Source organism: Lycium ferocissimum, chromosome 5 (genome assembly GCF_029784015.1).
Source record: "Lycium ferocissimum isolate CSIRO_LF1 chromosome 5, AGI_CSIRO_Lferr_CH_V1, whole genome shotgun sequence".
Taxonomy (NCBI): domain Eukaryota; kingdom Viridiplantae; phylum Streptophyta; class Magnoliopsida; order Solanales; family Solanaceae; genus Lycium; species Lycium ferocissimum.
In genome coordinates, this window is record NC_081346.1 from 67635632 (window position 1) to 67648947 (window position 13316).

Genomic DNA, 13316 nt, shown 5'->3' on the forward strand with positions numbered 1-13316 from the left:
TGAAATTCATGTTTATCATCTCCCACTTCCAAATGGGAATATCAATATTCTGAGCCAAGCCACCAAGCCTCTGGTGTTCGGCTTTCACTTGCTGACAATTTGGACACTTAGCTACAAAATATGCTACGTTCTTTTTCATATCGTTCCACCAATAAATCTCTTTAAGATCATGATACATTTTCGTGGAACCTGGTGAATGGAATACCTGGAATGATGGGCTTCTGGTATAATTCTCTCTCTAAGCCTATCTACATCTGGAACGCATAATCTGTCTCAGTACCTCAAGGTATCGTCATCTCCCCCTTGTTCAAAAGCCGTCGTCTTATACTTGTGAATCTCCTCTTTCAGCTGCAACAGGTGATGTGCCATGAATTTCGGCACATTTTATGTCTTTTCACTAGAAGTGTTGCTTGTTTTTAAGTATTTTTACATCGTTTCTTATGTTATTTTGATGTTTTGTGGGGTTGGTTGACTAAGGAACGAAAATGATGAGAATTGCTGGAAAACGGACAACTTAGAGCAAAAGGACGAGTTATGGATCGTAACGTGATCCGTAACCTGAGAGGAAGATCCAGATACATGCCGGCTCAAAAGGACGATCCGTAACTCTTGTTACGGGTCGTAACGTGTACCGTAATCTGAGGGGAATTTCCAGTAAGAAGCCTAAGTATTGTCAAATGTTACGCCCAGAAGGACGGTCCGTAACGCAGGTTACGGGGCGTAACGTCATGGCGTAACGCATTGGCCACTGAAGACTGAAGCCATGATCCGCTGGAAGATACGGACCGTAACTTATGTTACGTTCCGTCGAACGAAGCCATAACGGTTGACCTAATGTCAAGTCGACAAAGGACGGAACCAAAGGACGGACCGTAACCGTGTTACGGTCCGTAACGACCGCGGGCGTTTTTGTCCGAAATTTTTCGTGCGATTTTTGGCCTATAAATGCTTAAAGTTAGGTTTTTTAGCAATTCATTCAGTTCCTTGAGAGCATTAACTCTAAGCCTTTGATATTTGTGAAGTTGTTGGAGTATTTAAGGCATCAACTTCACCCTCATTCCACATTGTATTACTATTGTAAGTACATTATGTTATCTTTTAAGCTTTCTTTGTTAAACAAAATGATGAGTAGCTAATTTTAGTTCTAAGGTTGTGGACCCCATGATGGGTATTATGTGAATGGGTTTCTACTATTAATATATGCATAATGGTTGTTGGTATTTATTCAATCTTTGTGTTTTAGCGTTGGGTAATGATTGCAAGCATTAGCCTAAGCCATTATACTAACTTTTCCTTGGGAAGAGAGTTAGCATTGGTAAGATTGAATAACAATGACTCGGGGCGTTAACCCTCGTTTAATAGACTAACTTAGGAATAAGAACAAGTCTAATTGGCATTATTGGTTGCTCTCTTCGATTTTAACTCTTTCGCATTTGGAAAAATCATAAAGAGGAAATACGATTTCTTGAATCGTCGGGAAACATTAGGAAGTCCTTAAGAGATCGAGTGCATACCTTTAGAACAACCATTAGAAGTATATCATATTGAAACCGAAGCATAATATCTAATCAAAGTAAAACACAACCTTAGTCTCTCTCTCGCATTAATTACAATTCAAGTCAAAGTATTCGTTTACATTACACAACAAATATTTCAAACTATTTGGAATAGGATTAAAGCCTTTAAAGACTAGTATCGCATACAATTAGTACCCTTTTCTCTCCATATTCCTATGGGATTCAAACCCCAACCTTGTTTGGGTTATTATATTTGACAACATCGCTTTACGCCACTTATAGGTGTAATTTGAGCGTATCAAATTTTGGCGCCGTTGCGGGAGAACGGTTTGGAAATTACCGATTGTTGTGTACTTTTCTTTAAAACTTTTTCATTCCATCACACCTTGTTCTTTGTTTTTGGTGAAGTAGGTGAACATGGCGGGAATACATAATCGAAATCAAGTTGAAACCAAGGTGGGCTCCAAGTAAACCCACCGCACCCGAGAAGAGGAGGAAGATGAGAATATATTTGCGGAATTCATCAAATCTAAGCCGATTATACTTCTCGCCGTGGTCCCTCGTAGGACCGGAAATGCTACTTTCAAAATCGATAGTTCTATCTATCACCGCCGAAACTTGAAGGTTATTTCCGAAATTTTCGGAGGACTATCCCTCCGACATTTGAAGAACTTCACGCACGTGTGTGCTCAACAATCCCAAGTGCTATCGTTTTGCGATGCACTTACGTTTGCGGGTCTTCAAATATTTGGCTGGCCAAGCAAGGGAATGGGATGAAAAGCTTTCCAGCAATTTTGTTCACACCTGGAGTGAGCTAGCCAATACATTTTTGAAGAAATGGTTTCCACCGAGCAAAAAGGCTGAACTTCGAGATAAGATCTTTGAGTTCAAACAGCTCCCGGGGGAATAATTATATTCGGCACGGGAGCGGTTCAAGTACTATCTAGCTCAATCTCCTACTCATGGGTTTTCGGATGCTATTCTCACCGAGAAATTCTACATGGGCTTAGATACAATGAATCAATATTCTTTGTCCAACATGCCGAGAGAGGATGCTTCATGGACAAGTCATTTATCAACATCACTCGGTTTGTGATAAACTCACCACCCATAATCAAGCTTGGCATTCAACTGATAGTGAGAGTCTCTCGTATGGTAGTCCATCACTAGTCGCTGTTGCAAAGGAGAACCACGAGAGAGATCATGCCTTTGCTCAATTGCAAACCACGGTGGATCTATTATCAAAGAAGTTGGCAGAAAAGGATGCACAGGGGTTAAATGCTGTTGAGGAGTTACCACCTCCTCCACCGGGGATGTATCAATTACCTGAGGGGATGTAACAAGAGGGGCAATAACATTATGAAGATGCTAATTATGTCAACAAATCCCAAAAGGGTTATCAGAGGCAAAATTATCAAGGTCTGGGCCATCACCCATGGCAGAAGCCTCAACACCAATTGCAAGGGAACAATTATAGCAGAAATGATCAGGAAAATCCAAATCAAAGGAATTATAATAACAACAATTATGGCAACAAGAGCTCTAACCCCTACATTCTACCAAGGGGGCAAGCATCAAATTCCCAATAGTGGAGAGACAATTCAGCTAGCAACTCTGCTAGCAATGCTGCTAATGATTCTGCAAAGCCGAAAAGTACGATGCAGAAAATGCTAATGAACCAGGACAGAACTGAAAAGTACAATAAAGGGAATGTCTCAGGTTCAACTATCTCATTCAGCTGCCATTCAGAAGCTTGAATCGCAATTCAGAGACCTTTCCAGAGAAGTGCATACTCCTCAACGTGGACAACTACCAAGTGATACGATTCAAATCGAAAGGTAGTGGGGTAAACTCGTGGAGCATGTAGGCTGCTATTAGCACCCGAAGTGGAAAATACTTCTAGTGTCTTGATAAAAAGGAGATTAATCTTGAGCCAATTGTTGAAGAAGAGGCACAACCTGATGTGTCTGATGTTATTGTGGAAGAAGAAACAGAGGAGGAAGTCCCTATTATAGCTGAAGAGGAGCAAAATCTGGAAAATTTTAAGGCACAAAGAGAACCAAATGAAAAGGGGAAGGCAAAACTTTCTGGCGCTATACGCCCTTTGACTCAATTGTTCAAATCTTCACCGTATTTCCCTCAAAGGCTAGTGAGAAAAATAGAAAATGACAAGTGTTTGCGATTTTATGATCAACTTAAGCAATTGTCGATGAACAGTCCTTTCATGGACGCTATCCAAGAAATGCCTGGGTTTGCTAAGTATTTGAAGGATCTCTTAACAAAGAAGAAGAAGCCTTTGAAACATGACACTGTGGGTATCACTCATCGCGTCAATGCTATTATTTCCAAGACCACAGTGCAAAAAAAGGAAGATCCTGGAGCATTCACCATTCCATGCACTATAGGGCAGCAGGATTTTGCCAAGGCGTTGTGTGATAACGAGGCTAGCATAAATCTTATACCCCTTGAGATTTTCAAGAGATCAGGATTGGGGATGCCAAGGTCCACTACCATGAGGTTGCAAATCGTTGATAGATTGATCAAAAGGCCAGTTGGGGTAGTTGATGATGTTCTTGTTCAAATTGGAATTCCTCACTGTGGCGATTTCGTGATTCTTGGCTGTGTTGTTCATCAAGAAATTCTTATTTTGGGGAGACCTTTTCTTGCTACAGGGAGGGCTCTTATGGATTCAGAAAAGAATGAAATCAAGTTCTGGGTTAACGATGAGGAGGTGACTTTTCACGCCAACAAGGGTATGAAATTGCCTTGTCTTTATCAAAGTATTTCGGTCATTAATTCTTTTGACGTGGTGGATGAAGCGGTGGAATTCAAGATGGAAGAAGAATGCTTGGGTGAAGCATTATCGACCATCTTGGTCAATTTTGATGCAGAAGAAATGGAGGGATATATTGAGACGCTAAACTCACTCCGAGCGGATGCGGGGTCTTACTCTTATGAGCCCAAGAAATTATCTCTTGATCTAGAGAAGTGAACAACTCCTCCGACAAAATCTTCAATTATTGAGCCACCAAAGTTGGAACTCAAGCAACTTCCATCCTATCTTAAATATGAGTTGCTTCGAGCAAATGCTACTCTCCCGATTATTGTGTCATCACCTGAATGAGGCCAAACTCAAAGACCCATCGTAGTTTTGAGGAAACATTTGAGAGCTTTGGGTTGGACTATTGCGGACATCGGGATTCCTCCGAAATTTGTGAGCACCAAATTCAATTGGAAGAAAAAGTTCACCAAGTGTTGAGCATCGAGAGAAGATTGAATCCACCCATGCGAAAGGTGGTAAAGAAAGAGATTATTAAGTGGCTAGATGTTTGGGGTGGTTTACCCGATTGCAATAGTCCATGGGTAAGTCCAGTCCAATGTGTGCCAAAGAAGGGAGGCATCACTGTTGTCACTAATTCTAAAAGTGAGTTGATTCCTACAATAACTATCACCGGTTGGAGAGTTTGCATGGACTATAGAAAGCTGAACACTGCATCTTGCAAGGATCATTTCCCTATGCTTTTTATTGATCAAATGCTTGATCGGCTAGCTGGAAGGTCTTATTATTGTTTCTTGGATGGGTACTCAGGTTACAATCAAATCAACATTGCATTAGAAGACCAAGAAAAGACTACTTTCACTTGTCCCTATGGGACATTCGCTTTCAGCCGAATGCCATTTGGTCTTTGCAATGCCCCAGCTACTTTCCAGCGATGCATGATGTCCATATTCTCTGATATGGTTGAAAACTTTCTTGAAGTCTTCATGGATGATTTCTCTGTTGTGGGAGATTCATTCGATGAATGTTTAGACCATCTTGATCGGGTGCTACAAAGGTGTGAGGAGACAAACCTCGTTCTCAACTGGGAAAAGTGTCATTTTATGGTAAAGGAGGGAATTGTCCTTGGCCATAAGATTTCCGAAAGAGGGATTGAAGTTGACCAAGCCAAAATCGATGTGATTTCAAAACTCCCTCCACCCATCTCAGTAAAAGGGGTTCGGAGTTTCTTGGGGCACGCTGGATTCTATAGAAGATTTATCAAAGACTTCTCCAAAATTGCAAATCCAATGTGCAAACTTTTGGAAAAGGAGTCCAAATTCAATTTTGATGAGAAGTGCATCAAGGCCTTTGACGAGTTGAAGTTAAAATTAACCTCAGCCCCTATTGTTGTGTCCCCAAATTGGTCTTTACCTTTTGAATTGATGTGTGATGCCAGTGGTCTTGCAATTGGCGCTGTGCTTGGTCAGCGGCTCAACAAAATCTTGCACCCAATTTATTATGCAAGAAAAACACTAAATGGAGCTCAAATGAACTATACAGTGATAGAACAGGAGCTACTTGCTATTGTTTATGCTTTTGAAAAGTTTCGGGCCTATTTATTGGGTGCCAAGGTAGTGGTTCACACTGACCATGCTGCCCTACGGTACTTAATGGCTAAAAAGGATGCTAAGCCATGGTTGATAAGATGGGTGTTGTTGCTACAAGAATTTGACTTTGAAGTCAAAGACCGAAAAGTCGAGAAAATCAAGTGGGCGACCGTCTCTCGGACTTGAAGCGACGGGAGACCGATTGATGTCTTTGGATATTGATGATCCTTTTCTGGATGAAAGAGTGTTGGCGATTTTCAGTGATGTGGCGCCATGGTATGTCGATATCGCCAATTATTTAGTAATCGGCATTGTTCTTGAAGATTTGAAGGCATATCAAAAGAAGAAATTCTTGAGAGATTGCCGACAGTATTATTGGGATAAGCCTTACTTATTCTCGACTTGCGCAGACAATATGATCAGAAGACGTGTGGCTGAATCTGAGGTGATGGATATCTTAAAGGCTTGTCATGATTCTCCAGTTGGTGGGCATCACGGTGGAAATAGAACTGCAGCCAAGGTGCTAGAGTGTGGCTACTATTGGCCAGCCATCTATCGTGATGAGAATATGTTAGCACGTTCTTGTGATAAATGCCAGCGCCAAGGCACAATAGGTCGGAAGCATGAAACACCGATGAATTTTGTGCTTGAGGTGGAGCTCTTTGATGTGTGGGGCATTGATTTTATGGGGCCATTTGTGAGCTCATATGGCCTGAAATATATTCTTGTTGCGGTGGATTATGTCTCCAAGTGGGTGGAAGCGGTGGCCTTGCCTAACAATGATGGGAGGAGAGTCATTGCCTTTCTAAAGAAGAACATCTTTACCAGATTTGGCACTCCTAGAGCCATTATTAGTGATGGTGGTTCTTATTTTTGCAACAAACCATTCACTGATCTTCTTGAAAAATATGGCGTGCATCACAGGGTTGCCACTCCATATCATCCTTAGACGAGTGGTCAGGTTGAAGTCTCAAACAGAGAGATAAAGAGCATCTTGGCAAAGCGGTCGATGTGAATCGCGGCGGGTCCAAAAAGTTGGATGATGCTCTATGGGCATATCGCACAGTGTTCAAAATGCCTATTGGGACTTCAGCCTATAAGTTGGTATTTGGGAAGGCATGTCATTTGCCTATTGAGCTTGAGCATAAGGCCCTTTGGGCATTGAAAAAGCTGAACATGGATTGGCATGAAGCAACCAAGCTGAGGTTGTTTCAAATCAACGAGATGGATGAATTTAGGTACAATGCCTATGAAAGTGCAACATTGTACAAGGAAAATATGAAATACTATCATGACTCGAAGATCCTCAAAAGGGATTTTCAGCTAAAGGACTTGGTCCTGTTGTACAATTCGCGCCTAAAGTTCTTTTCGGGTAAGCTAAAGTCTCGATGGTCCGGTTCGTTTGAGATTGTCAGTGTTTCCCCAAATGGAAGCGTCATTGAGGTGAAAACCGAGGATGGCACTCGGACTTTTAAAGTGAATGCACAAAGAGTGAAACACTATCATTGGTGCATTGATGATGGTAAAGTAGTTGATCGGTATCGTTTGAAATACGATTTCTGAATTGAAAATTGAGGTATCACGTCGATCCGTGACGTTAAACTAAGCGCTGTGTGGGAGGCAACCCACATTTACTGCTTTATGAGTACTTTAAATATCGTATTTCCTTTGCTTTCTTTTATGTTTCTGGTGTTTGCTGATGTGTTAGGATTCGATGACGAGAGGAGGCAAAAAGAAAGTAAATCTTTGAAGTTTGCAATGAAAGGACGCTCCACGTTACACCCCGTAACTCATGCTACGGTTCGTATGATGGAGCGTAACAAGATGAAAAAAATGTGAAATCTTTGAAGGATGAGGGACAAGTGTTACGGACCGTTACGGTCGAATCGCGTTACGGACGGTAACGGATGAACGTAACATTGACCGAAACACGGGGCGACCTTTGGAAAAATTTGCACCCATTACGCCAGGTAATACGGACTGTAACACGAGTTACGGTCCGTCATTGCCATATCGTTAATGAAGCATGAAAACAGGGTCGTTTGGGGGTTACGTCTCGTACCTTGGGTTACGATCCGTAACAAACGTAACGATCGGGAAGTTTAAATACATCACCCGACAGTTACTTTTCAATTCAAACGGCACCTCTCCCTTTTTAACTCCCCTCTCCCCTCATAACCCCTCATCCTCTCTCTTCATCTCTCCCTAAACGTCTCTCCACTCTTACCCTACCATCGCTGTTGTGTTGTTCTCGTGAAATCCATCATTGTTTTGGTTAAGTATCAAGTTTTTCCATCCATTTTCGTCCACGATCAGGTATGCCAATGTGTTGACTCTCTCTAGTCTTCCATCTATCGATAGGATTGGTATGTTCTGCTATGATTACATTTGTATACCATGCAGTGTACTTTAGATTTTGAATGATTTTGAATTTCCATTGAATATTGAGCGGGAATTGACAAAGGTGGGGGTTGGGTTTGGTATGATTGCTGTTTGTGAGACTCGTGGGCACAAGGACATTGTTTCCCACTGAGTCGGAGGGCATCCTGATTGAAAGTTTCACTTGTGAAACTAGTAAATTAGTTTGCCCGCCAACTTTTTGATAAAAGGTTTCAAAGAAAACTTTGAGAAAACCGGGTGAAGTCTGAGTAACCCATGGTATGTGAGGGGATCAGCGGTGTTTTATACCATACCCGGATCATAAAGTTGAAAATCTTGGCCTCGTGCTTAAACGAAAAGTTTGGCTACGTGAAATACATTGTTGAAATATTGCCCGATGCTCAGTGTTTCGGGCCGTAACATGTGTTACGGACCGTAACACCCCATCGTAACACTTATGATTTCCATAAAAACTTTCTGGAAATTCGGGTGATGTTACGGTAAGGTGTTACGGACCGTAACACGTTTGACGGACCGTAACATCTTACCGTAACACCTATGATTTCCACAAAACTTTCTGGAAATTTGGGTCAGGTTACGGTAAGATGTTACGGACCGTAACACGTTTGGCGGTCTGTCGAACGTGTTACGGTTGTGTTATAAATGAATAAAATGAGTTACGGTTGGTGTTACGGTTCGTCACGTGTTACGGTCCATGAGCTAATTTGAGTCATGAGCTTCAGCCAATAAGTTGTATACATACCATGTTGTAGTTTCCTTCATGATGAATTGAAAATAACAACGCATGAGCTTCGTGTGTATTATAGCTAACTTTACCCTTCAACAGGTATGGGTAACCCAAGGCAAGGAAAGAAGGTTGCACCCAAGGTTGCCGGCAGAGGAAAAGGTCGCGGTGCAAGCAAAGTAACCTCACGGTTGCGCGATGAAGATCAACTAAAAGAAACAAGGGCTACAAAGAAACCCGCTGCACCTAGAAGGCCAGCCTTGCCATCCGAAAGTTCCTCCTCGTCGATGAGGGAGGGTTCTTCTAGTTCGTCGAGCCATAGTAGACCCGGGGAGAGGCTGTCACACCACCACACCGACCACAACCACCCGTTAGACGACTGTGCGGAGGAGCGCGTGAATAAGAAGAAGAGGGCGACATCGGATGAGGGATATGTATGAGCAGGACCTCCGATTTTCTGTGGAGGGGTCTGAAGATTTGTACAACAAAGGGTGTGAGCTAGCAAAGCATGAGGGACAGGACCCGAAGAGAAGTATTTTTGAGGAACGGAACGTCAGCTTCGATGGTCTCGATGGGTATCCGGGCATACTTGACACTCTCCGCTTCCACAAGTTGGAGTTTTTGAAAAACCCTGTGGGGTCCTATATCCCGGCTCTTGTTCGGGAATTCTAAGCTTCTTATGGGGCTGTTGTATTCAAAGCACAGAAAAAAAGGCAACGCGCAACTCAAGTGCCGGCCATGAATGAGGTAATAGTGCGCAAAAAAAAGATTGATGTTTCTCCAATGGCCATCAATAAAGTACTATTCGGGGAGGATTATAGTAAGAAGGAGAGTTTGTCTATAAAATTGCACCGAAAGATACAGTCCCGGTCAGAAATGGGTGGCCTAAGTGATTGCACGGTCGGCAGATCCCGAATGGGCAATAGTGCTAAAGTTGACAGCCACTACGAGGATTTAGAAAATCACCCTCACACACGAGGGGCAAAGTTTTGGTGGCGGTTGTTGCATTCCGCATTCGTCCTACCTAGGCAGATAATTATTTGACCCCGGACAAAGCTATTCTTGTGGCTGCCCTTATGTCGAGGTATAAGATCAACATCGAAAAATTGGTAGCCACAGATCTCCGGGAGAGAACCCACGACTAGCCACTTCCGATTCATCCATGTTTGCTCTCGCTTTTATGCTTGCGAGAGGGACACGAACCCTCCCCTTATTGACCACGGTGTAGTTTCCAAGAGTATCATGACATCACAAAAGAGCGAGAGATGATATGTTGGGCCAAGGTACAAAGCCATCGCCTCGTCTTCGATGTGTCGGGGGCCAACGGGATCGGATGTTCTACCTTTAGCTATTATGGGTCTTTGAGGCAGGCGATGCGGGTCGCCCCAGTTACGATGCTCCACCGACCGACTATGCTCCGTGCCCGGCTCCGGCTCGCTCCACCTACTTCGGGTGATCCCACCTCTTCCATTGGAGCGAGCCCAGCACCGGCTCAGCCCATACCGGGAGTCCGACCAGAACTTGCGAGGAAGATGATTTTTAATCGAGAAAATTTTAGGGCAGTGGTCTTGCAAGTAGATAGAACAGATAGGCAGGTCAAGCAGATCATGACAGAGCTGAAGTTGTACACAAAAAAGGCTATTGATGCAGCTTTAAGGCCGATAAAAGAGCAGATGGCTGATGACCACCTACAGATCCACTCTCGGATAGATGGTATTGAGAACAAAATGACGGGGTGACTAGGAGACACCTCGTTGTGGAATTGGGGACTGTTCGGAGTGAGTTGTGGACACTAAAGGATGATGTGCAGAAATTGAAGGCACAGGAAGTGGCTGCGGTGACGGACCAAATTCTAAAAGTACACACAGAGCTGGTACAAAGCTTGTATCAGCCGGTTGAGAGTTTACTTGGGGATGATGAGATTGAGAAAACGGTCGATGAGGAGCATGAGGAGGAGTTGGAAGAGGATACCCACTCTTCGGCTAAAGGGAAGCGCAAGAGAGTCGCGCTTGATGATGAAAACCTTGATCCCATTCTCAAGAGTCTTGATCCGTTTGATGCCATGCGCCCACAGAATGAGAAGGAGGAGCGGCGAACATTGAAAAAGATCCGACATGAGTCCCGGTTGAGTTCTAACACCGCTGGAGCGACTTCTAGCTCAGCCCATCCCATTCGGACCACCGGCTCACCATACTTGCTCCACGGACCGAGACTAGAATCCTGCTAGTGTTGACAAGCCTGATACGGTGACCCCGACTGAACACACCACCATTGCCCCTACCTCGAGGTTATCCAACCTCGTGATGTTTTTGGTTTTCGTTGTACGGATTAAAGCGCCGAGTGTGCTCTACGGTGGCCCTACATTCTATTGATGGATTATATAGATGCCTTGAGGGAAATGCATGTTTCTAAGTTGGGGGTGTAGGGTAATTGTTGGTATTGTTTTGGTATCGGATATTGTTTTTATTTTTGTTTTTGTTAGTATTGTTTTTGTTTTAAATTGTGATATTAAGTATGTGTTTAGGACCCTCACTGTTTGTTCTTTGCCATGTGTTCTTTTCCGAGATGTTATTTTATGTTGAACTGGCATGTTTAGGCTGTGTAGTTAAAGTAAAGTAAGGATGACTTAAGTGGTGGTGGTCCGTGTTTTCTAGCATATATAAAAGTGTTTTACAAGTCAATGATATCCCTCTAAAAATAATAATAATTTGTGATGTACATCAAGAATGGGTTGTTGATATTGACATGTATGGTTCTTTTAATGACATTGCAAATAAAGGGTGTCCATGTGTGTGAAATCTTCAAACGGAAGTCAAGTCAGAGTATTAAAACAATCCTTATGCCATTGTGTTGTGAGTTCTTAGTTTCCATTTATGTATGATGCTTGTAATCTAGAACTTGCCCGGTTGGTCGTGCGTGAATTCTAAGGAGAGTTTGATTGTGAAGTGATCTTAGGCTTTCTTTGTATTGACTCCTTTGTTTATCTTTAAATGAGCCTAGCTTGTACAGAAAATGATCCCTAGTCTCCCATTTTGAGCCTATAGACTTTTTCTTTGATTAGCCATTAACTAACCTCCATCCTTTCTGTGAATAAACCCATTTGGCACCAAGTCTCTCCTTGACACTAAAGAATGAAAAAAGAGGCCAAAAGCCTAAGTTGGGGGTGATAAGCGAAAGATGCAAAAAATGAGGCTAAAAGCCTAAGTTGGGGGTGATAAGTGAAAAATGTGGAAAATGAGGCCAAAAGCCTGTTGGGGGTGATTGTGAGTATTGCGGAGCATGATTCGGTATGGTTAGAATATATAAAATATATATATATATAAGTCCTAAATAAAGGAGCTGTAGGGTCAACAGTAAAAGAAAAAAAAAAGGTGAATGAAGTCAAAGTGTAGTGTCAAGGAGGGTGAGTCACCACTATCCAAATATTTATCCTACCAATCCTTAAGCCAACATTACAAGCCACAAAAGTCCTAATGTGATCACAATCGAACTGTTCAAAGTTGAAGACATTGAAACTAAAGGCAAGCCTATGGTATGTGCAAGTATGATATGTAAATTTCTTTGTGAGTGTGAGTGTCCTTCTGTCTCTTGTCCCATTTATTTTGTAAATATGTGTGTTGGGACATTCTTTGGTCTATGTGAGGGCGTAAGGATTGTAGATTGCGAATTAACTGACTTTCCGGAAGTTGAAGTTCATGTGCATAGAGACTCCCATACTATGATTATGTCATTAATTGAGGTTGCATAGTGAATTGCAATTGTTCTAAAATGTGCGTCTTGTGTCACAAATAGGACGTGGATAAGAGCCCAATATTTTTCTTGGATTGAAGAGTCTGTGCTAGAAATACGTGCCAAAACCACCGTAGGCATTCTTATTTTGCTAGATGTCGTGTGTTAGTAGTGAGTCTTGTTGTAGTTGCTTGAGGACAAGCAAAAGCTTAAGTTGGGGGTGTTGATGTGCCGTGAATTTTGGCACATTTTATGTCTTTTCACTAGAAGTGTTGCTTGTTTTTAAGTGTTTTTACATCGTTTCTTATGTTATTTTGATGTTTTGTAGGGTTGGTTGACTAAGGAACGAAAATGATGAGAATTGCTGAAAAACGGACAACTTGGAGCAAAAGGACGGTCCGTAACTCGAGTTACGGACCGTAACGTGATCCATAACTCGAGAGGAAGATTCGGATACATGCCAGCTCAAAAGGCCGGTCCGTAACTCTTGTTACGGGCCGTAACGTGTACCGTAATCCGAGGATTTTTTTCGTGAAAGCCTAAGTATTGTCAAATGTTACGCCCAGAAGGACTGTCCG

General features: G+C 42.6%; 1 non-coding gene across 1 annotated transcript; it reads right to left on the reverse strand.

The window, feature by feature from the left end:
* Positions 1 to 2379: 2379 nt before the first annotated feature.
* On the reverse strand, positions 2380 to 2486 carry LOC132058660 (small nucleolar RNA R71). The gene has a single exon (XR_009415380.1). It is a non-coding gene; the product is annotated as a small nucleolar RNA R71 (small nucleolar RNA).
* Between the last annotated feature and the right edge of the window lie 10830 nt (positions 2487 to 13316).